At 35.5% G+C, this 26410-nt stretch overlaps 1 protein-coding gene across 20 annotated transcripts in view; it reads left to right on the forward strand.

The window, feature by feature from the left end:
* Window positions 1–26410, forward strand: part of Shab (potassium voltage-gated channel shaker cognate b) — a 559117-nt gene that overhangs the window by 286628 nt on the left and 246079 nt on the right. The gene's annotated exons all lie outside the window — the stretch shown is intronic.

The raw sequence follows: 26410 nt of genomic DNA on the forward strand, positions 1-26410 counted from the left end.
AACCTAAATTTTAGAATGCACAGTTTTGAAAATATTAAGGACACGTTTATCACAATGGACTGAATAGTCTAAGTGAGCCTGAATCTTAATCGGGCTGACACTTTAACCAAACCTAAGGACACGTTTCTTTAAAGTAACGAAATTTTAATTAAAATAAAGTTTATAATCATTGTTTTTATACCCTGCGCCACACTGTGGAACAGGGTATTATAAGTTGGTGCATATGTTTGCAACATCCAGAAGGAGACGAGATAGACTTGTGGTGTCTTTGGCAAAAATGCTCAGGGTGGGCTCCTGAGTCGATATAGCCATGTCCGTCTGTCTGTGAACACATTTTTGTAATCAAAGTCTAGGTCGCAGTTTTAGTCCAAATTCAAATTTGGCACAAGTATGTGCTTTGGCTCAGAATAGAACCCTATTGAATTTGGAAGAAATCGGTTAAGATTTAGATATAAGTTGCTTAAAATTTTGCACAAGAAGAACAATTAGTACTATAGTCAAGTGTGCCACATTTTATTGAAATCGGTTCAGATTTTGATATAGCTCCCATATATATCTTTCGCCCTATATGGACTAATACGGTCCCAGAAGCCAGAGTTTTACCCCAATTTGGTTGAAATTTTGCACTAAGAGTACAATTAGTAGTGTAGTCAAGTGTGAAAAATTTGATTGAAATCGGTTCAGATTTAAATATAGCTCCCATATATATTGTTCGCCCGATTTACACTCATATGACCACATTGGCCAATCTTTTACTCCGATTTAATTGAAATTTTGCACAGAGAGTAGAATTAGCATTGTAGCTATGCGTGCTAAATTTGGTTGAAATCGGTTCAAATTTAGATTTAGCTCCCATATATAGCTTTCGCCCGATTTACACTCATATGACCACAGAGGCCATTTTTTTGCTCCGATTTAGTTGAAATTTTGCACAGTGAGTACAATTAGCATTGTAACTATGCGTGCCAAATTTGGTTGAAATCGGTTCAGATTTAGATAGAGCTCCCATATATATGTTTTTCTTATTTCGACAAAAATGGTCAAAATACCAACATTTTCCTTGTAAAATCGTCACTGCTTGGTCGAAAAGTTCTAAAAATTACTCTAATTTTTCTAAACTTCTAATACATATATATCGAGCGATAAATCATAAATAAACTTTTGGGAAGTTTCCTTAAAATTGCTCAGATTTAAATGTTTCCCATATTTTTTACTAACATTGTGTTCCACCCTAGTGCAATAACCGACTTAAATTTTGAGTCCATAGATTTTGTACAAGTCTATCAAATTCTGTCCAGATCGAGTGATATTTAAATGTATGTATTTGGGACAAACCTTTATATATAGCCCCCAACACATTTGACGGATGTGATATGGTATCGAAAATTTAGATCTACAAAGTGGTGCAGGGTATAATATAGTCGGCCCCGCCCGACTTTAGACTTTTCTTACTTGTTTTTGTTATTAATTTTAGGACACAAGTTTTGGAAATATGCGTCGCTCCATTAAAGTCGTATGTCTTTGAACTAAGGAAAAATTTCCTTAAAGTAATTTTTGATTTAAAGAAATCGTCCTTAAATCAACTAAAATATTGAATCTTTAGATTTAAGATAAAAAAGCTTCAATAAATAGACTAAAACTTATTTTGATGATTTAGCATCTTTCGTTTAAAGTTTTTTGGAATTAAGAAAACATATTTGACTTTGAATTATCCGTTATAATTTGGATTTTTAAAACTTTGTTCTTTTTTACATGAATATCTTTATAAATATACCGCGATCGTAATTTTAATCTTGTTGATCCTAGATTTGAAGACAGGTAGGTCCCTAAAAAATGTCTTTATTTGGGCTTGGAACAATACAAAATTATTAAGGGAAGATCAAAATCTTTGGATCCAATAAACTTTTTTTTTTGAGTGTAGGAGATGTTTTTTTAGCAGTTTATTTTAAAGACGTTTTTTTCTTGAAACTAAATTTCTACGTGAAGTTGGATCTGAATATGAAATGATAGCACATGAAGAAAAAGGCTAAAAACACGAATAAATTAAAACTTGTTTCCTAGAATCAAGTACACAAAATTCAAATTTAAAAGAGAATTTTGTCTTAAATGTGTCCTTACTTCAATTCACCGCTTTTTTGGCACGGAATCAATACCAAAATCATTAGTGTAAAGATAAAATCTTTTGAACCGGTCATACTTTTTCCAGTGTAGTTTGCGATTTGCTTAGAATTTTGATATTTGAATGGGGAGCTTTGTATGGATTTTAGACGCAGCACCACACCGTAAAGAATGTCAATTGTGGTTAAAATCGATTTCCGATGTCTGTCTATCCGTCCGTCTGTCTGTCTGTGAACACATGTTTGTGATCAAAGTCGAGGTCGCAGTTTTAGTCCAATCGACTTAAAATCTGACCCAAAACACATACTTGGTTTGATGCAATAGTTAGCACCAAAAAGTTTCAGCGGTGGATTACTCCACCTCAGTAATGCTGGTAACATTTCTGAGTGTTTCAAAGCTTCTCTAAGTGGTTTCACTGCAATGTGGAACGCCGTTCGGACTCAGCTATAAAACGGAAGTCCCTTGTCATTGAGCTTAATATAGAATCGGGCAGCACTCAGTGATAAGAGAGAAGTTCACCACTGTGGCAACACAATGGAGTGAATAGTTTAAGTGAGCCTGAAATATCGGGCTGCCACTATACCTAACCTATATATTTTGCCCGATACACACTTAAATGGCCCAGAAGCCAGTGTTTTACCCTGATCTGCTTAAAATTTTGCACAAGAACTACAGTTGATAGTGTGCCAGAGTGCCAAATAGAGTGCCAAATTTGCTTGAAATCGGTTTAGATTTAGATGTAGCTCCATATATCTGTCGCCCGATTTACACTCATATGACCACAGAGTCCAAAGATTTAGTCCAATTTACGTCAAGGGAGTAAAATTAATATCCTGAATATGCATTCCAAATTTAGTAGAGCATATTATTGAAGGACAGAAGAAACGACTTAATCTCTATGGACGTGCTTTCTGTTATCAATATTCTTCTCAAATATTAGGCAAGCGTGATAATGCCGGCAGACCTTTATACTTTGTTTGTTTACCAAAAGGGATGTCGTTGAAATGAGTTCATGCATAACCACCACATTATCAAAGGATATGCTATAGTGGCAAGACCAAATATTTGCCATGGACCACATGTTCGCTTGGTTTTGTTTAAGCCATCCCTGAATGTTTATTAATTGAACGATAACAGTCGATTAAATGAACATGATAACTCCACCCACCATAAGCAGAGTATAACGGGTAAATTTTGTTTGATTTTCTTATGTGAATATTCCATAGTTGTAGCTTGAATTATGACGTTAGACTCCAGTAGAATACAGCCATTTTTATTTGCTTTATCAACTATATTTCTATTGTCACAGCTCCAAGCCATGAACTATTGTAGTACATGTTGGGAGTCAATTCTTTATGTTATAACAAGTAAGGAAAGTCTAAAGTCAGGCGGGGCCGACTATATTATACCCTGCACCACTTTGTAGATCTCAATTTTCGATACCATATCACAACCGTCAAATGTTTTGGGGGCTATATATAGAGGTTTGTCCCAAATACATACATTTAAATATCACTCGATCTGGAATTAGATAGACTTCTACAAAATCTATAGACTCAAAATTTAAGTCGGCTAATGCACTAGGGTGGAACACGATGTTAGTAAAAAAATATGGGAAACATTTAAATCTGAAGCAATTTTAAGGAAACTTTGTAAAAGTTTATTTATGATTTATCGCTCGATATATATGTATTAGAAGTTTAGGAAAATTAGAGTCATTTTTACAACTTTTCGACAGTGGCAGTGGCGATTTTACAAGGAAATTGTTGGTATTTTGACCATTTTTGTCGAAATCAGAAAAACATATATATGTGAGCTATATCTAAATCTGAACCGATTTCAACCAAATTTGACACGCATAGCAACAATGCTAATTATACTCTCTGTGCAAAATTTCAACTAAATCGGAGTTAAAAATTGGCCTCTGTGGTCATATCAGTGTAAATCGGGCGAAAGCTATATATGGGAGATATATCTAAATCTGAACCGATTTCACCCAAATTTGGCACGCATAGTTGCAATGCTAATTCTACTCCCTGTGCAAAATTTCAACTAAATCGGAGTTAAAAATTTGCCTCTGTGGTCATATGAGTGTAAATCGGGCGAAAGCTATATATGGGAGATATATCCAAATCAGAACCGATTTCAACCAAATTTGGCACGCATAGTTACAATGTTAATTCTACTCCCTGTGCAAAATTTCAACTAAATGGGAGGTAAAAATTGGCCTCTGTGGTCATATGAGTGTAAATCGGGCGAAAGCTATATATGGGAGATATATCCAAATCTGAACCGATTTCAACCAAGTTTGGCACGCATAGTTACAATGCTAATTCTACTCCCTGTGCAAAATTTCAACTAAATCGGAGTTAAAAATTGGCCTCTGTGGGCAAATGAGTGTAAATCGGGCGAAAGCTATATATGGGAGCTATATCTAAATCTGAACCGATTTGGCTGATATTTTGCAAGTTTTTCGAGACCCATAAAATATTCGGATGTACGGAATTTGAGGAAGATCGGTTGATATACATGCCAATTATGACCAGATCGATGAAAAATATATATGGCAGCTATATCTAAATCTGAACCGATTTTTTCCAAAATCAATAGGGATCGTCTTTGAGCCGAAACAGGACCCTATACCAAATTTTAGGACAATCGGACTAAAACTGCGAGCTGTACTTTGCACACAAAAATACATCAACAGACAGACAGACAGACGGACAGACAGACAGACAGACAGACAGGCAGACAGACGGACATCGCTAAATCGACTCAGAATTTAATTCTAAGCCGATCCGTATACTAAAAGGTTGGTCTATGATTACTCCTTCTCGGCGTTACATACAAATGCACAAACTTATTATACCCTGTACCACAGTAGTGGTGAAGGGTATAAAAAGTACACCCAAAGAAATATTACTTTCCTCCGGAATGAATTTTTTGGCAAACGGAACTCTCTTCTATGGCAAAACATTTTCTTTAAGAGAAAATAAATGTGAATTTATGGTAAATGTATTGTGATTCCTCATAGTTGTTTTCTCTCCTCTCCATCAATCATATTCGCGTTTCCAGAAGAGTCCTAAAATGGGCTAGGTCCTTCATCTCGAAGCCTTGATGGAGACCAGTATATCCTTTAGATTACAGTCGCGTACATCGGTAATATCCTGAAAGAAAAAGATTTCAGTATCCTGTTTCTTCTAGAAGATATTGCATGACACTGGCACAAAAAATGGTAGTTGTCTTCCGTTGCCCCAGGATCCAGACAACATCTACAAATATCATCAGTCATTACGTCAATTCTTACAATGTGTTTTCCAAGTGTGTTTTGACCTGTTGTGATGTCTATTAGTGGTCTCAAATCTTCTCTATGTGTCCCCATCAGAAAATCAGAGTTTTTACTACTCTGGTCGTCCCATATCAATTTGGTTTGCTCGTAGTCCTTCTCTGCGGACTATGAACAAACAAAATTGATATGGGATGTCCCTTTCAAAAATAATTGTATTTGACATTAATCATCTAAGTATGTAAAGATAGCGGTGTTATCCGTTCCGTGTGCGCCTTCTTTAGCCAGCACATTCGCCTCCTCATTACCCATTATTCCATAATATTGTGTTGGTCAATAAGAGCTCTAAGCTCTCTACGACAGCGGCTGACTATCTTCGACGTTATGTTCGGAGTACCGATGAAGAAGCTGATATCGCTTCTGAATATCGGCATCATCAACAGTAGTTCTGCAGCTTTCGCAATGGCAAATACTAGAGGTCTGCATCGAATAACTTTTCACTACATGTATGCAATTCGCTTTCGAATATAGTACATACACTGTCTTTCTCTCAGAGCGCAAGTAGTGAAGTGAAGACAACACTTGCTTGTCAAATACCACCAAGTACTTATCCGAAACAATATGTGTTCCGAAAAAAAGGAACAATAAAAATGTAAGTAAAGGGTGATTCTTTTGAGGTTAGGATTTTCATGCATTAGTATTTGACAGATCACGTGGGATTTCAGACATGGTGTCAAAGAGAAAGATGCTCAGTATGCTTTGACATTTCATCATGAATAGACTTACTAACGAGCAACGCTTGCAAATCATTGAATTTTATTACCAAAATCAGTGTTCGGTTCGAAATGTGTTTCGCGCTTTACGTCCGATTTATGGTCTACATAATCGACCAAGTGAGCAAACAATTAATGCGATTGTGACCAAGTTTCGCACTCAGTTTACTTTATTGGACATTAAACCAACCACACGAATGCGTACAGTGCGTACAGAAGAGAATATTGCGTCTGTTTCTGAGAGTGTTGCTGAAGACCGTGAAATGTCGATTCGTCGCCGTTCGCAGCAATTGGGTTTGTGTTATTCGACCACATGGAAGATTTTACGCAAAGATCTTGGTGTAAAACCGTATAAAATACAGCTCGTGCAAGAACTGAAGCCGAACGATCTGCCACAACGTCGAATTTTCAGTGAATGGGCCCTAGAAAAGTTGGCAGAAAATCCGCTTTTTTATCGACAAATTTTGTTCAGCGATGAGGCTCATTTCTGGTTGAATGGCTACGTAAATAAGCAAAATTGCCGCATTTGGAGTGAAGAGCAACCAGAAGCCGTTCAAGAACTGCCCATGCATCCCGAAAAATGCACTGTTTGGTGTGGTTTGTACGCTGGTGGAATCATTGGACCGTATTTTTTCAAAGATGCTGTTGGACGCAACGTTACGGTGAATGGCGATCGCTATCGTTCGATGCTAACAAACTTTTTGTTGCCAAAAATGGAAGAACTGAACTTGGTTGACATGTGGTTTCAACAAGATGGCGCTACATGCCACACAGCTCGCGATTCTATGGCCATTTTGAGGGAAAACTTCGGAGAACAATTCATCTCAAGAAATGGACCGGTAAGTTGGCCACCAAGATCATGCGATTTGACGCCTTTAGACTATTTTTTGTGGGGCTACGTCAAGTCTAAAGTCTACAGAAATAAGCCAGCAACTATTCCAGCTTTGGAAGACAACATTTCCGAAGAAATTCGGGCTATTCCGGCCGAAATGCTCGAAAAAGTTGCCCAAAATTGGACTTTCCGAATGGACCACCTAAGACGCAGCCGCGGTCAACATTTAAATGAAATTATCTTCAAAAAGTAAATGTCATGGACCAATCTAACGTTTCAAATAAAGAACCGATGAGATTTTGCAAATTTTATGCGTTTTTTTTTTTAAAAAAGTTATCAAGCTCTTAACAAATCACCCTTTACTTGAGAAAAAGTACAACATGGATTCTCTTCACTTCACGTGGTACCACGAGTATTGCTCAGTTATGTGCGAAGCAAAACTTTCCATTATTATTAATCATAGATATGTATGTATGTCACATATTTCATATATTTATGTATGTCACACACTTACCTTCACGTTTGCCGTTCTTTATATCAATCCGAAAACATACATTATGCAGAGTAACTGTTTTCTTATATTTCTGAAACTGCACGTGGTACATGGAGTACTCTATGAAGTTTTGTTCTCGCAACATACTCGACGTGATCACTCTGAGTACACTTCAATAAGAGAGAAAGAGGAATATGTGTTTGTTGGTAGTGAAGACATCAGAGTAGCAACAAGAAGTTAGTCGTGGCTTTTGGTGTTCATCAAAATGTGTACCAATTGTTTTGCGACTCTCTCAAATAGATGTACTCATGTAGCAAGTACACGTGTACTCTTCATTTACAAATGGAATTGTGCAGACCTCTAGCAAATACCTCCGCCTGAAAAATGCTGTATCCGCGGTCCATTTTATATGATTCTAATCCCCAACCCATCGCAGTAAATACCACTGCCAGTGCCATCAACCATTTTCGATCCATCCGTAAAAATGTTCAGATCTCTAAAATGTATGCGCATTTCTTTCCAATTCCTCTATTGTTGGTATAATCGATTTCAACTTGTCCTCATATTCATGCTGAGTCGCCATAAAGTATGCCATAATACTTGCCCAACTGAAACAACGAGTTCCGTGTGTCTGCATTCTGCGTTCCGAGCGAGTCCAGTCTCATGAGTATCACCTCAGTTGTTTTCCTGATATGCAGATCGCTTTAGAGCTGCGGTGGTCGTTGATCTCAAATAAGGGCCGTCCAGATTATTATACCCTCCATCATAGGATGGGGGTATATTAACTTTGTCATTCCGTTTGTAACACATCAAATATTGCTCTAAGACCCCATAAAGTATATATATTCTGGGTCGTGGTGAAATTCTGAGTCGATCTGAGCATGTCCGTCCGTCCGTCCGTCCGTCTGTTGAAATCACGCTAACTTCCGAACGAAACAAGCTATCGACTTGAAACTTGGCACAAGTAGTTGTTATCGATGTAGGTCGGATGGTATTGAAAATGGGCCATATCGGTCCACTTTTACGTATAGCCCCCATATAAAGGGACCCTCAGATTTGGCTTGTGGAGCCTCTAACAGAAGCATATTTCATCCGATCCGGCTGAAATTTGGTATATGGTGTTTGTATATGGTCTCTAACACCCATGCAAAAATTGGTCCACATCGGTCCATAATTATATATAGCCCCCATATAAACCGATCCCCAGATTTGGCTTGCGGAGCCTAAAAGAGAAGCAAATTTCATCCGATCCGCCTGAAATTTGGTACATGGTGTTGGTATATGGTCTCTAACAACCATGCAAAAATTGGTTCACATCGGTCCATAATTATATATAGCCTCCATATAAACCGATCCCCAGATTTGGCTTGCGGAGCCTCGAAGAGAAGAAAATTTCATCCGATCCGGCTGAAATTTGGTACATGATGTTGGTATATGGTCTCTAACAACCATGCGAAAATTGGTCCATATCGGTCCTTAATTATATATAGCCCCCATATAAACCGATCCCCAGATTTGGCTTGTGGAGCCTCTAAGAGAAGCATATTTCATCCGATCCGACTGAAATTTGGTACATGGTGTTGGTATATGGTCTCTAACAATCATGCAAAAATTGGTCCACATCGGTCCATAATTATATATAGCCCCCATATAAACCGATCCCCAGATTTGGCTTGCGGAGCCTCAAAGAGAAGCAAATTTCATCCGATCCGGCTGAAAATTTGGGTCAAATTAGGAACGTGGTGTTAGTATATGGTCGCTAACAACCATACCAAAATTGGTCCAATCACACAAAAATTGGTCCATATCGGTTCATAATCATGGTTGCCACTAGAGCCAAAAATAATCTACCAACATTTTATTTCTATAGAAAATTTTGTAAAAAAAAATTATTTCTATAGAAAATTTTGCCAAAATTTTATTTCTAGAGAAAATTTTGTTAAAATTTTATTCGGTTCATAATAAAATTTTCATCGTAGTCAAAATTTTATTTCTATAGAAAATTTTGTCAAAATTTTATTTCTATAGAAAATTTTGTTCAAATTTTATTCGGTTCATAACCACTCGAGCCAAAAATAATCTACCAAGATTTTATTTCTATAGAAAATTTTGTCAAAAGTTTATTTCTATAGAAAATATTGTTAAAATTTTATTTCTGTAGAAATTTTTGTCAAAATTTTATTTCTGTAGAAATTTTTGTCAAAATTTTCTTTCTATTAAAAATTTTGTCAAAATTTTTATTTCTATAGGAAATTTTGTGAAAATTTTATTTCTATAGAAAATTTTGTTAAAATTTTATTTCTGTAGAAAATTTTGTCAAAATTTTATGTCTACTTTGTCAAACTGAATTATATACGTATTGGATCGATCTTTTTTGATTTAATATATACCACGTATGGACTTACATACAATTTAGAAGATATTGTTAGGAGGTTTTAAGATACCTTGCCATCGGCAAGCGTTACCGCAGCTTAAGTAATTCGATTGTGGATGGCAGTGTTTAGAAGAAGTTTCTACGCAATCCATGATGGAGGGTACATAAGCTTCGGCCTGGCCGAACTTACGGCCGTATATACTTGTTATTTCGTTGAATTTATTTATATGATTCCGATTGTTCGTAATCGTCCATCAGACGTGACATCCATAGGAAGTTACAGGTAAACAGCCAGTGGAAGAGGGAGGGCTTCATCCCCCAACGCCCACTCAACCAGCTTTTGGCACGCAGTCTAACAGTTGTTCTCTAGACAGTTTAGTCTGAAGTCAAAGATAACTCTTAAGTACTTAGCCGATTTCGAGAGACTTAATCTCTTTCTTTGAATTTGTCAAAGTAGAGACAGTCCCCTTGTCGCATTTCTTGTAGCGTTCACCAGTTCCGCTTCTATATTCTTATGAAATAACATAGCATCAAAAGAAAAATTTGGTTGTCTAAAATTTCGTTCCTCAGAAAAGAAAAAGTATAGTAGAGAATTTAATGTTATGCAAAACTATGTTAGGTTAGGTTAAAGAGGCAGCCCGATTAAGTTTCAGACTCACTTAGACTATTCAGTCGATTGTGATATCACATTTAACTAAAAGTACCTATTACATATGGGTACTTTTAGTTTTATCCACTGAACCTTCTCTGTTATTTTCTTTTGTTGAACCAACCAGATTGTTCCAAAACATTAACAGACTGCTTAAGTTACGTTTTCCAGGACCGCCAGTAATCTAAAGCTATATGACTTAAAATTCGCTTACGCCTTCCACAAAATGCAGGACACTCACATAAGAGGTGTTTAATTGATTCCTTTTCCTCCGCATCATGACAGCTCATACAGTAGTCATTATACTTCCTTTTTCCAAATTCGCCTATCAGGCAGCGACCCGTTATAGCAGATATCAGAAGTGATATCTGACGTCTTGAGAACACTAGCATATCTAGTGTGCGGTTCAAGTTTAAATGGGGCCATATTTGCTTGGTGTCGTTACAACCTTTGCAATTCTCCCATCGAACATTTGCCATCATTACAGCCTTCTCACGCAGTAAGAGCTTGCAGGTTGCCAGAGACATACCAACAGATTCTAGTTCCCCTGGAATATGTAAGGTAGTTCCTAGCCTTTGCTAACTCATCTGCTTCGCAGTTCCCCTGGCCATGTTCCCATGGCCAGGCACCCATATTAGGTGAATATTGTACTGCTCAGCCATCTCGTTGAGAGATTTGTAGCTGTCGATGGCCGTTTTCGAGATAAGGAACACAGAGTCCAAGTATTTTATTCCAGGTTGACTGTCTGAATACAGTAGGTAAATGATATAAGCACATCTCATATAAGAAAATTATGCATATAAGAAAGTCATTAAAAACACCGTACACTCTTTTTTCTTTTGAAAAATAATTGCCTATAAGAAAAAAACGCATATAAGAAACAAAAATTGTGTATTTTACTGAGTTTCTTATATCCGTTCTCCACTGTATATATTAATGCCAACATTTTTTGGAACATTACTTCTCAGCCAATTCGCCACCTCTCCTATTGCTAATGCTTCATCCTGAAAAACACTACAGTGATTAGATAATCTTTTCGCTATTCGAATTTCCAGGTCCATCCAATTTGGAGCCATCAGTGTATACATCTATATATCTTTTATTCCCCGGGGTCCGTGTAAACCACGCCTCACTGTTGGGAATTAGAGTTTCAAACTTTTTGTCGAAAAGTGGTCTCGCCAGAGTGTAATCCACTACGTTAGGCACATCTGACATTATTTTGAGGACCGTAACTTTTTTCCTACCACAGCGATAGCTCGCGCAAACGCACAGCCGTTGCTGCAGCTGACTGTTTGGCCAAAATGTCTAAAGGCAATAGATACAGCATGACATTAAGGGAATCTGTTCCTGTCTTACTGAATGCGCCTGAGATACACAAGCACACCATGCGCTGAACTTTATCTAAACCTGTCGGTTGCTGAAGTGCCGGCCGCCAGACTACAACACCATATAGCATTATAGGTCTAACCACTGCCGTGTATAGCCAATGCACAATTTTCGGTTTCAGTCCCCACTTTTTTCCTATTGCCTTTTTGCACGAGTACAAAGCTACCATGGCTTTTCTCGCCCTTTCTTCAATATTAAGCTTAAAATTCAGCTTCCTGTCCAAAATAACGCCAAGGTATTTTGTACACTCACCAAAGGGAATTTCAATACCCCCTAAGGATAAGGGCTTAACCGTGGGAGATTTGCGATCTTTGCAGTACATGACTAATTCTGTCTTTGCAGGATTTACTCCAAGACCATTCTCTTTCGCCCATTTCTCGGTCATCCGGACTATGTTAAATTTAACAGAATTATATTAATTAAACAAAACATGACATCAACCCCTCAACAAAAGGTCTTTCCCTACTATGGAAGAGTTTTCTTTTCTGAGGAACGACAAGACAAGCTAAGATTTCTTTTGACGCTGAAACATTTTCATTTCAAAGTATTTTAAATAAAAAGGGTTATAGACAATTGTGGAATTTGTTTGTCATAATGTCACGTTCACATAAAATATAATACTTTATAAAATCGAAAACTCCATCCAAATCCTGAAAAAATTAAAAAATTTTACATGAAAAATTTCTTTTGCTCCTATCTCCTATACTAAATATCGTAAAGCCAAATGGAGCTTAATTCGTGATCACTGTTAAGAGATCCTTCCAAATTGTAAACAAATCTCAAATTCTATATGAAAAATATCTGTTTCTCAAATCTCCTAAACTAAACGTTGTAAAGCAAAAAAATAGAAAATTCCTTTCAAATCGTACAAAATCGAAATTTGTATATGAAGACTTTTTTTTGCCGAAATCTCCTAAACGAAACAAAAATCGAAAATTCCTTCCAAAGAAAATTGGTTGAAAATTCTCCAAGCTTTAATTCAGTTTTTACTTATGTATGAAGAGAAAGAACTTATTATGACAAAATAATTTACACGTCTTTTTCATACATTAACGCTATTAATTGGATGTGAGGTTCCGTGTTAAACTTGATGGCTGATTTGAGGCTTAAGCAAAGGCTTCTCCTTTCCATGCAGATTAGTTTGCACGCGATACAAAAGCTTTTCATTAATAAACCATGTAGACTATGGCAAAAAGGAGACATCCAACAAGTAAAATAAAATGAAAATTACAACACAATGTCAACTGGTTCACAAGTGTTTCAGGAATGTGTTTTTTGTAGTTGTGTTTGTACTTAAGTAGGGAGGGGGAATATGTAATTAAACTTGAATTTTTGATGTGTGCCTTACATTTGGTAGCCCTTGCGATAAAATAGAAACATTAAAACAATTATTACAATTGGATTGTCAATTTTAGGTGATCATTAACTAGAAATTTACATTAAAAACAAGTAAGGAAAGTCTAAAGTCGGGCGGGGCCGACTATATTATACCCTGCACCACTTTGTAGATCTAAATTTTCGATACCATATCACATGCGTCAAATGTGTTGGGCGCTATATATAAATGTTTGTTCCAAATACATACATTTAAATATCACTTTGATAGACTTCTACAAAATCTATAGACTCAAAATTTAAGTCGGCTAATGCACTAGGGTGGAACACAATGTTAGTAAAAATAAAAAATATGGGAAATATTTAAATCTGAAGCAATTTTAAGGAAACTTCGCAAACGTTTATTTATGATTTATCGCTTGATATATATGTATTAGAAGTTTAGGAAAATTAGAGTCATTTTTACAACTTTTCGACTAAGCAGTGGCGATTTTACAAGGAAAATGTTGGTATTTTTACCATTTTTGTCGAAATCAGAAAAACATATATACGGGAGCTATATCTAAATCTGAAACGATTTCAATCAAATTTGGCACACATGACTACACTACCAATTGTACTCCTTGTGCAAAATTTCAACCAAATTGGGCCAAAACTCTGGCTTTTAGGACCATATTAGTCCACATCGGGCGAAAGATATATATGGGAGCTATATCTAAATCTGAACCGATTTCAACCAAATTTGGCACGCATAGCGACAATGCTAATTCTACTCCCTGTGTAAAATTTCAACTAAATCGGAGTTAAAAATTGGCCTCTGTGGTCATATGAGTGTAAATCGAGCGAAAGCTATATATGGGAGATATATCTAAATCTGAACCGATTTCAACCAAATTTGGCACGCATAGCTACAATGCTAATTATACTCCCTGTGCAAAATTTCAACTAAATCGGAGCAACCAAATTTGGCACGCATAGCTACAATTCTAATTCTACTCCCTCTGCAAAATTTCAACCAAATTGAGGTAAAACTCTGGCTTCTGGGGCCATATAAGTCCACATCGGGCGAAATATATGTATGGGAGCTATATCTAAATCTGAACCGATTTCAATAAAATTTGGCACACTTGACTATAGTACTAATTGTTCTTCTTGTGTAAAATTTTAAGCAAATTAGGGTAAAACTCTGGCTTCTGGGGCCATATAAGTCCATATCGGGCGAAATATATATATGGGAGCTATATCTAAATCTGAATCGATTTCTTCCAAAATCAATAGGGTTCTATCCTGGCCAAAACACATACTTGTGCCAAATTTGAAGTCGATTGGACTAAAACTGCGACCTAGACTTTGATTACAAAAATGTGTTCACGGACAGACGGACATGGCTATATCGATTCAAGAGCCCACCCTGAGCATTTTTGCCAAAGACACCATGTGTCTATCTCGTCTCCTTCTGGGTGTTGCAAACATATGCACTAACTAATAATACCCTGTTCCACAGTGTGGCGCACGGCATAAAAACACCGAAAAAAATCTTGGATGGAAAGATTGTACGATTTTGACCTATTCTTGAAGATTTTGGTATTGTTTCTGAGTCAAAGACTTAAATCTGACATCTGTTAAATTGATTTAAGATTTCATTCTTCGTACATTCCATTTCCATGGATTTGAGTAAAAATTTAATGAACTTATAAATACAATTAAATAAGTATATATTTCTTATTTTCTCTATATATTGTTGATTGGAAATTTCATTATACATTTGATTGGAAATCGCTTTGTACCCTGATAATGCGGAATTCATTTGAGGTAAGGGTATGTCGTATCTGGAATGTATATATTCCATATGAGGATAGACATTTTGGCTATTCAATTCAAGAGTTTGCCAACAAGATTGTATCTAATTTGTAGATCCTGCTTATCGGATAAAATGTTGATAGTGAGTAAATTTTTTTTTGTTTTGTGGGGAAACGTTTCATATCCACGAACATTCTATTTTTTATTTTTTTTAGTGTTAAGAGATTAGTATTAATATTTTTTTACCTTATGTTATATATAAGTGAATCTTAGTGCCATAATATATAACTCAGTAATCAATTTGGCCCTTTTACGGCTTATAGATTTTGAATAAAATATTGAATTGAATTGGATTGAAATATTTTTTATTCAATTAAAATGTTAGTTGGGATGATTAATATTTTAATTCTTAACGGACTTTTTTTTTAATTTGATAAAAAAAGTCAATTATGTCCACTAATTTTTTAATTAATAAAGATTTCAGTTTCAATCAACAGTTATATGGAAGTATTTTGGTTATATTTTCTGTGTGAAATCTCTTACTATTGCTAATTTATTAAGAGATAAATAATATATACAAAGAATACTACGATATTTACAAAGAGATTTACAACTTGAAGTTTATATTTCAATCTAAAAACAATTAAGGAAAGTCTAAAGTTGGGCGGGGCCGACTATATTATACCCTGCACCTCTTTGTACATCTAAATTTTCGATACCATATCACATCCGTCAAATGTGTTGGGGGCTATATATAAAGGTTTGTCCCAAATACATATATTTACATATCACTCGATCTGGACAGAATTTAATCGAACCCACGACCTTGTGTATGCAAGGCGGGCATGCTAACCATTGCACCACGGTGGCTCCCTATATATAGTACTAATTGTTCTTCTTTTGCAAAATTTTAAGCAAATTAGGGTAAAAGTCTGGCTTCTGGGACCATATAAGTTCTAAATCTGAACCGTGTTTCTCCAGTATCAATAGGGTTCTATTCTGAGCCAGAACACATACTTGTGCCAAATTTTAAGTCGATTGGACTAAAACTGCGACCTAGACTTTGATTACAAAAATGTGTTCACGGACAGACGGACATGGCTATATCGACTCAGGAGCCCACCCGGAGTATTATTGCCAAAGACACCATGTGTCTATCTCGTCACCTTCTGGGTGTTGCAAATATATATACTAACTTATAATAACTTGTTCCACAGTGTGGCGCAGGGTATAACAAAAAAATAATTAAGGGAAAAGTGACTTTAACATATATGTTATATGATCATATAGACAACTTTATTGACAATACTACTTATGGCGATTTCGATTGGGAAAAAAGGTGCAACATTCTCGAATTTGATTGCAAGATATCAAGGACACTGTCATAGATTTTGGATACTTTATACCTCACAATATTATAAATTAATAATAACTTTAGAATTACACTATCATTTGGCCGAAATGTCAATTAGGGAAAAAGTAGTGTAACATCCAGGCAACATATTTTTTGCGAATCGAAAACGCCCTTAGTTTGTTTTCAATAAGAGGAATATTGTGGATAGAGTGTAGACACGAGGTAGGGTAGAAATGTGGAAGATTATATATAACTTTCAGTATTTTATTTTGAGCTACTTGTAGTCGTTTAATATGGCAGTCTGATGCATCAGCATACTATTATAAAAAAAAACCTCATTTAAGACTAAGTTTAAAATTTAAGTTTAATGTGTTAAATGATATGTGAGATATGGCTTAAAAAAGTTTTCTGTCGAGAATTACACCTACAGTGGCGTGCAGAAATGAGTACATATTTTTTTTTCAATTCTAAACGAATAAAAAAACAGCAATAAGGAAACTCTAAATAATTTTATTTTTCCTTTATTCCTTCTTCAATTCTAAACAAAACAACAAAAAACTCAAAACAAAAATTCAGAGAGATAAATAAACGTAAAAAAATTCGCATGTACTCAATTTTGCACTTTTCTAATTGTATTTTCGCCAAAATGATAGTGGCATTCCAAAGTTATTGTTAATTGTTGTTGTTGTATTTTTGATTTCAGGTTAAAACCATACATTGACTAAACTACAAGTGTAGCTTAACCAACAGAGGAAAAAAATGTTTGTCAAATTTATTTGGGCAAGGCCCTATAGACTGCAAGACGGTTGGATGGACGCACGTTTCGGAATTACCACATTCCTCATCAGCATCCTCTACCTGCAGCAAAACTATCAACCAATTATCAGAATAAATTCAGGCAGTTCATTAAACCCAACAATAATTATTGTTAATTCATAATATTGTGAGGAATACAGGACCCAAAAACTATGACAGTATCCTTCATATTTTGCAATCTGTTTCGAGAATGTTCCACCTGTTTTACCAATCGAAATCGCCATTAGTGAGGTTTAATTCACATTTTTGGCTTTTTTTTCGTAGCAAAGGTATTTGAGGACTTTCTTTTTATGTAAAAAATTGAAACTTTTTTTTTTCGAAAATTGAAACTTTTTTGTGCAAGGAACAATTTTTTGGGGAATTACAAATATGAATTGAAACCATTAAAACTGTTTAACTAATTATGATATCAATATTACTTTATTGTTTGAGATTTGCAGGGAAAATTGTTTTAAGAAATATTGCTGAATATACCATTCCCAAACTTCGAAGAGAAAATCCTCAAAGTGGTGACATATGTTAAAAAACGTTATTTTTTGTAAATTGCATATTTTTCAACTGGTTACTAACTAGTATGATATTGAAACCTTTTACAGTTGATTAGTGGACACATGGGGCTTTGTGGAAAAAGTAGAATATAAAAATATGTTACGACAGAAAGAATGTACATACACCCTCAAAAAAATCGCTTCTGTAACATATACCCCAAACACATTTTGCTTCAAGCATATATATTTTCAGGATTGGTCCAAACAAAATATTGTTTGTATTGTTCAAATATATTATCTTTCACCTTAGGGCATACACTGGTAGAAAAAAATTTTAAAGCAATTTTCTTTGTGTGGATATATTTTTGGTTTGGTTACTTCCATTATTTAACTTGCAGCATACTCTATAGGTCTCTCTTTCTAAACACATATAGTTTATAGGCTATTTCCAAATTAATATATGTTTACAACTGAGCATATTATATTTACAAACATTTTATGTACCAAACATAATATGTTCTAACATATTGTCATATATGTCCCAAACATATTATTCTAGTTTATGAACATTATATGCTTGCACTTAAAAATATTGTGTTAAAAAATTTGCGTTCGAAACATATAATTTTTTTCCGTGTAGGTACCTTTTTCGAAAAAAAAAAATTGTCAAAATGCAGTATTTATACCCTTCACCACTACTGTGGTACAGGGTATAATAAGTTTGCATTTGTATGTAACGCCAAGAAGGAAAAGTCTGAGACCCATCGTTTAGTATACCGATCGTCTTAGAATTAAATTCTGAGTCGATTTAGCGATGTCCGTCTGTCTGTCTGTCTGTCTGTTCGTGTATTTTTGTGCGCAAAGTACAGGTCGCAGTTTAAGTCCGATCGTCCTCAAATTTGGCATAGGGTCGTTTTTTAGGACAAAGACAATCGCTATTGATTTTGGAAAAAATCGGTTCAGATTTAGATATAGCTGCCATATATATTTATCCCCGATCTGGTCATAATTGGCGTATTTATCAACCGATGTTCTTCAAATTCAATACATCCGAATATTTTATGAAACTCGAAAAATTTGCAAAATATCAGCTAAATCGGTTCAGATTTAGATATAGCTCCCATATATATCTTTCGTCCGATTTAGACTCATATGACCACAGAGGCCAAATATTACTACCGATTTTCGTGAAATTTTGCATAAAGAGTAGAAAAAAGACATTCTACCAATGCTTGGTAAATTTGATTCAAATCGGTTCAGATTTAGATATAGCTCCCATATATATCTCTCGTCCGATTTAGACTCATATGACCACAGAGGCCAAAGTTTACTACCGATTTACGTGAAATTTTGCATAAAGAGTAGAATTGACATTCTACCAATGCTTGGTAAATTTGATTGAAATCGGTTCAGATTTAGATATAGCTCCCATATATATCTTTCGTCCGATTTAGACTCATATGACCACAGAGGCCAAAGTTTACTACCGATTTTCGTGAAATTTTGCGTAGAGAGCAGTATTGGTATTCTACCAATGCTTGGTAAAGTTTATTTAAATCGGTTCAGATTTAGATAAAGCTCCCATATATATTTTTCGTCCGATTTGAATTTATATGGCCTCAAAAGCCAGAGTTTTGCCCTGATATGCTTCAATTTTTGCACAAGGAGTACGTTTAATAGTATCGGTAAGTGTACCAAATTTGGCTGAAATCGGTTCAGATTTAGATATAGCTCCCATATATATCTTTCGTCCGATTTGAACTTCTATGGCCTCAAAAGCCAGAGTTTTGCCGTGATTTGGTTCAAATTTTGCACAAGGAGTACGTTTAATAGTATCGGTAAGTGTACCAAATTTGGCTGAAATCGGTTCAGATTTAGATAAAGCTCCCATATATATCTTTCGTCCGATTTGAACTTATATGGCCTCAAAAGCCAGAGTTTTGCAGTGATTTCCTTAAAATTTTGACCGAGAGGTACGTTTAATGATATCGTTATGTGTGCCAAATCTGGTTAAAATCGGTTCAGATTTAGATATAGCTCCCATATATATTTACACCAGAGGTGGGAAAATATGGTAGACTATTTCATATTTTGGACCCATTGTCAATGGGATTTTCCTCCAATTGACGGGATAGTTTCCACAGAGAATATATTTAATATGATATTTAAGTGTGTCAAGTTTGATCTAATTTGGTTCAGATTTAGATAAAACCTCCATATATTCGTTCTTCCGGTTTATACAAATAAAGCCTAATTCCCACACTTTACACAAAATTCTGTGATGATTTCCCCATATCATTGTCATATCCTACACACTGTAATGCCAGACTTTCCACAGAACGGTTGAGTTTTAAATAAGGCTCCAATTCGCCCGACTTGACCAAATAATATATCACAATCCACACTTGACCACATATCTTGGCAAGATCTAACCAATATCCTTGTAAAATCGTCACTGCTGAGTAGCAAAAAATTGTAAATGTTACTCAAAATGTCCTATATCTCGAATACATAAGTATCGCATGATAAATCATAAATGCTCTTTTGTACAATTGCTTTAAAATTTCTCTTGCTTCATATTTCCCATATTTTTTACTAACATTGTGTTTCATTCCAGGGCGTTAGCCGATTTCAGAAGTACAAAAAATTGTCTCCATTATAAGTATTTTATCTGGAAATGCAAACCTTTATATAGCCCCCAGCAGATTTGAAGTACTTGAGATGGTAACAAAAATGTTGGTCTACATAGTGGTGAAGGGTATAATATAGTCGGCCCCGCCTGACTTTAGACTTTACTTACTTGTTTTTTTACTAACATTGTGTTCCACCCTAGTGCATTAGCCGACTTAAATTTTGAGCCTATATATTTTGTAGTCTATCAAATGCTGTCCAGATCGAGTGATATTTAAATGTATGTATTTGGGACAAACCTTTATATGTAGCCCCCAACACATTTGACTTATGTGATATAGTATCGAAAGTTTAGATCTACAAAGTGGTGCAGGGTATAATATAGTCGGCCCCGTCCGACTTTAAACTTTCCTTACTTGTTATACCCACCACCATACACTCAAAAAAAAGTGAACTCTCTATTTCACTAAAGCCAATTTAACTTTATATTAGTTCATGGAATCATTATGTTTGGAAAAAGTTTACTTTACTCAAATAATTTTTTGCGTACGTTAGTTAAATGAACTAAAACACAGGAAAAAATTATACAAAAATAAAGCATAAAGGTTTCCTAATTTCGTATTTCTCACAAAATAGTTCATTATTTCTTTAAATTTGTAAATTTTACCAAAAATGTGTCCATCATGAACTTCGTATGGCACTAAAGACATTCTTGCAATTTTGAACTCCAAGATTTCTCTTAAAACTACAAAATTTTCTTTAACAAGTGCAAAAACTTAGTTATGTCTAATAAATTTTCTTGAATTTGTCGAAAACTATTTACTTATTTTTACCATATCGGAGTGATGCCAGCGCTTGTAATACTGTTTAGTTAAAATTTTCTAAAAAAATTCAAAATTTTCTAAAATTAATCGAAAGTTATCTTTCCTGGTGGGTTCACTGTTTTTTCAGTGTAGGGTGGGGGGTATATTAACTTTGTCATTCCGTTTGTAACACATCGAAATATTGCTCTAAGACCCCATAAAGTATATATATTCTGGGTCGTGGTGAAATTCTGAGTCGATCTGAGCATGTCCGTCCGTCCGTCCGTCCGTCCGTCCGTCCGTCCGTCTGTTGAAATCACGCTAACTTCCGAACGAAACAAGCTATCGACTTGAAACTTGGCACAAGTAGTTGTTATTGATGTAGGTCGGATGGTATTGCAAATGGGCCATATCGGTCCACTTTTACGTATAGCCCCCATATAAACGGACCCCAAAATTTGGCTTGCGAGGCCTCTAAGATAAGCAAGTTTCATCCGATCCGGCTGAAATTTGGTACATGGTGTTGGTATATGGTCTCTAACAACCATGCAAAAATTGGTCCACATCGGTCCATAATTATATATAGCCCCCATATAAAACGATCCCCCGATTTGGTTTGCGAGGCCCCTAAGAGAAGCAAATTTCATCCGATCCGGCTGAAATTTGGTACATGGTGTCAGTATATGGTCTCCAATAACCACGCAAAAATTGGTCCACATCGGTCCATAATTATATATAGCCCCCATATAAACCGATCCCCCGATTTGGCTTGCGAGGCCGCTGAGATTTGATACGTGATGTTAGTATATGGTCTCTAACAACCATGCAAAAATTGGCCCACATCGGTTCATAATTATATATAGCCCCCATATAAACCGATCACCAGATTTGATCTCCGGAACCTCTTGGAAGACCAAAATTCATCTGATTCAGTCGAAATTTGGTACGTGGTGTTAATATATGGCCTCAAACTCCCATGCAAAAATTGGTCGATATCGGTCCATAATTATATATGCGCCCCGTATAAACCGATCCCCAGATTTGACCTCCAGAGCCCCTTGGAAGAGCAAAATTCTTCCCATTCGGTTGGAATTTGGTACGTGATGTTAGTATATGGTATCCACCAACCATTCAGGAATTGGTTCCTATCAGTCCATAATTATATATAGCTCCCATATAAACCGATGACCAGATTTGACCTCCGGTGCCTCTTGGAGAAGCAAAATTTATCCGATCTGTTTGAAATTTGGTACGTGGTGGTAGTATATGATATTTAACAACCATGCCAAAAGTGGTCCATATCAGTCCATAATCGTACATAGCCCCATATAAACCGATCTCGAGATTTGGTTTTGGAACCTCTTGGAGGAGCAAATTTCATCCGAGTGAGTTGAAATTTGGTACATTGTGCTAATATATGGTCGTTAACAACCATGCCTAACTAGGTCCTTATCGGTCTATAGTTATATATGGCCCTCAGATAAATCGATCCCCAATCACACAAAAATTGGTCCATATCAATTTCATAATTGTATATAGCCCCCATATAAGCGACCCCCATATTTCAATTCTGGCTCTCTACGTACAAAAAGTCCATATCGATTCGTAATTATTTGTAGACTTAACTATACATAACTTTTTTGTCTAATATATACCATGTATGGACTAAATCACAATTTAGAAAACGATTTTAAGAAGTTTTAAGATACCACAACCCAAGTAATTCGATTGTGGATGATAGTCTTTCGAAGAAGTTTCTACGCAATCCATGGTGGTGGGTACATAAGATTCGGCCTGGCCGAACTTGCGGCCGTATATACTTGTTTTTTTTTATTATATTTATTCCCAACACCATAGAATGGTGATGGGGGTATACTAATTTTGTCATTCCGTTTGTAACATATCGAAATATCGATTTCCGACTATATAAAGTATAAATATATTCTAGATCAGGGAGAAATTGTAAGGCGATATAAGCATGTCCGCCTGGCCGTTTGTATGTCACGCTATAGTCTTCAATAATGGAGCTATCGCCTTGAAAATTGGCACATACTCGTTTTTTGTCTGCACGCAGGCCAAGTTCGAAGATGGGCTATAGCGGTCCAGCAACCGTATTTTTCATTCGATTTGCCTGAAATTGGAAATCTAGAGGTATATTAGGACCACAAATAGGTGTGCTGAAAATGGTATGTATCGGTCCATGTTTTGGTATAGCCCCCATATAGACTGATCTCCCGAGTTTACTTCTTGCTATTTTCTATTCAATTTGCATGAGATTTGAAATCTAGAGGTATTTTAGAAGTACAAATAGTTGAATGGTGAGTATCGGTCCATGTTTTGGTATATGCCCCATATAGCCCGATCTCCCGATTTTGCTTCTTGGGCTTCTAGACACCACACCTTTTATCCGATTTCACTGAAATTAAAAATCTAGAGGTATTTTGGGTCCATAAAAAAGTGTGCCGAATATGGTGTATATCGGTCCAAGGTTTAGTTTAGCCTCCATATAGCCCGATCTCCCAATTTTGCTTCTTGGGCTTCTAGACACCGCAATTTTTATCCGATTTACCTGCATTAAAAATCTAGAGGTATTTTGGGTCCATAAAAAAGTGTGCCGAATATGTTGTGTATCGGTCCATGTTTTGGTATATCCCCCATGTAGCCCGATCTCCTGATTTTATTTTTGGGCTTCTCGACACCGCAATTTTTATCCGATTTAACTGAAATTCAAAATCTGGAGATATTTTGTGTCTACGCATAAGTACGCCAAATATGGTGTATATCGGTTCATGTTTTGATATTTACCTCATATAGACCGATCTCCACATTTGACCTCTTAAATATGTAGGCATCCCAATTTGTATGTCATTTGCCTGAAATTCAAAATGGGTTCACATAGAAAAAGGTCGATTATGGGGGGATCAATTTTGATAGATATGGTGTATATCGGTCCAAGGTTTAGTTTAGCCTCCATATAGCCCGATCTCCCAATTTTGCTTCTTGGGCTTCTAGACACCGCAATTTTTATCCGATTTACCTGAAATTAAAAATATAGAGGTATTTTGGGTCCATAAAAAAGTGTGCCGAATATGTTGTGTATCGGTCCGTGTTTTGCTATATCCCCCATGTAGCCCGATCTCCTGATTTTATTTTTGGGCTTCTCGACACCGCAATTTTTATCCGATTTAACTGAAATTCAAAATCTGGAGATATTTTGTGTTCATGTTTTGATATTTACCTCATATAGACCGATCTCCAGATTTGACCTCTTAAATATGTAGGCATCCCAATTTGTATGTCATTTGTCTGAAATTCAAAATGGGTTCACATAGAAAAAGGTCGATTATGGGGGGATCAATTTTGATAGACCGTTAAAAAAGAAAATAAGGATCCGACTAAATACGGATCTTCTAGGTTGAAAATACTAACCCCACTTTGTTAAAATTTTGAAAAAAATAATAAATTGTGAGGCCCATACACACACACGTACGGGGTTTTTGTAGGGTTTTACAAGTTCTATCACCGAAAACGGTTCATAATTACGGTTTTGGCAGCTAAAACAAAATTTCATACCCCCACACACAAAAATTTTTTTCTCTGATTCAATCACCAAATTAATTGATCCAATTAATTTTTTAATTGAAATGTCTTCAATCACGAAAATGATAGTATCAATCACAGTTTTAATTGGGCATAGAAAAAATTCTTGATTAAAAAATTAATTGATTTTTTCAGCTAAATTCAATTAATTTTTTAATTGATTCAATTAAAAATTTAATTGATGTTGATTGCAAAACGCAATTAATTTATTAATTAAAAAAGGTAACTATTTTTAATTACTTAGTTAGATTGGCTTAGAGTTTTTATTTGGATTAACAAATGATTGTTTGAAATACATTTTTAAATAAAAACTTAAAAAAAAATCAGCACTTTTTTAACTGAATTAGTCTTCCGAATTTGATTAATTGTTAATTGTATCAATTAATTTTTTAATTAAACATTTTAAAAATTTCAATCATTGACTTAATTAACTTAATGTTTCTATCATGATTAAAAAGTTAATTGTATCAATTAATTTATTAATTGAAAAAATTTTCAACTTCAATTAACTTTTTAATTGGAAATATTTTGGTGATATTTTTTTCTGTGCAAGGTGACCAACTTTCAAGGCATACAAGTCAGGCCGTGGACCCATAAATTTGCAAACTTAGAGGAAAACAACTCATCTTTCACACAAAGAAATTATGTTGATATCTTTATCCGTTCCAAAAGTTGCAGAATTATTTGCAAAAAACGCGACTTGGAACCATTGTGAGACGGACGGATCATCGACTCAGAATTTCACTACGACCGAGAAAATGAAAACTTTATGGAGTTTGGCAACGATAGTATGTACTATATTCCATGATGGAGGGTATAAATGTAAACCCACTATGCAAAATTATGTGCACTAATTTTTTGAAGCGCGCTGCTTAACCCTTTGTGGATGGCACATCTGGCGTTAATTGGAGAAACATACTGGGAATTTGCTACATCACAAACTACAGCAGTAGTAAACGTGATTTTATCACTTTGTTTTCAATATCAATATGCTTTCATTGGAGGTTCTACTGTACTCTTGACTTGTATACCTGCATTCTCATTGAAAATGTGTTGAAATTAGATATGTAAGTCCCCTTAATGGTTCCCTGCAAACATTTTCTATCGAAAGTGTATCGAAGTAGTTTCGCCATGGAAGATAAAACTTTCATTGGCGATATCATCTTCTTATCGAGTTAGTGTCCCCGTTCGGGATGCGATAGCGCTTTCGGAGAGTCGAACCAGTGATTAAAAGAAGCCAAAAAAGCGATAGCTATTAAAAAAAAATAAAAATGATAATCGCTCGCACCAAGCTTTGAATTGGGAACCTTTCGTTTTCAAGTCTGGGGATCTCCCTCTATGATATCCACTCTTATTGATTGATAGTGGCTTTTTACATACATGTACTCTCAAAGAGGTTTTATTGAAAAATTAGCTACGTCGACGTGAGGAGTTTATATTTAGATTTTTCGCTGTTAGAGTCGAATTTGTTTCGAAACGGAAACACCCCACACGATAGTTATCTTTATTGTAGTTGTGCTTGAGATATTACTATCAGGAAACTTCCTGGCGATTCGAAATAGTGAAATTTTGGCGAAAGACGATAAAACAAAAACCCAATTGCTTGCAGGGTTAGTCCTTATGCAATTTACTTCTAATTTTATGCGGTTGCCACAAAGCTAAGGTGCAACTG

This window comes from Haematobia irritans, chromosome 4 (genome assembly GCF_050003625.1).
Source record: "Haematobia irritans isolate KBUSLIRL chromosome 4, ASM5000362v1, whole genome shotgun sequence".
Classification (NCBI taxonomy): domain Eukaryota; kingdom Metazoa; phylum Arthropoda; class Insecta; order Diptera; family Muscidae; genus Haematobia; species Haematobia irritans.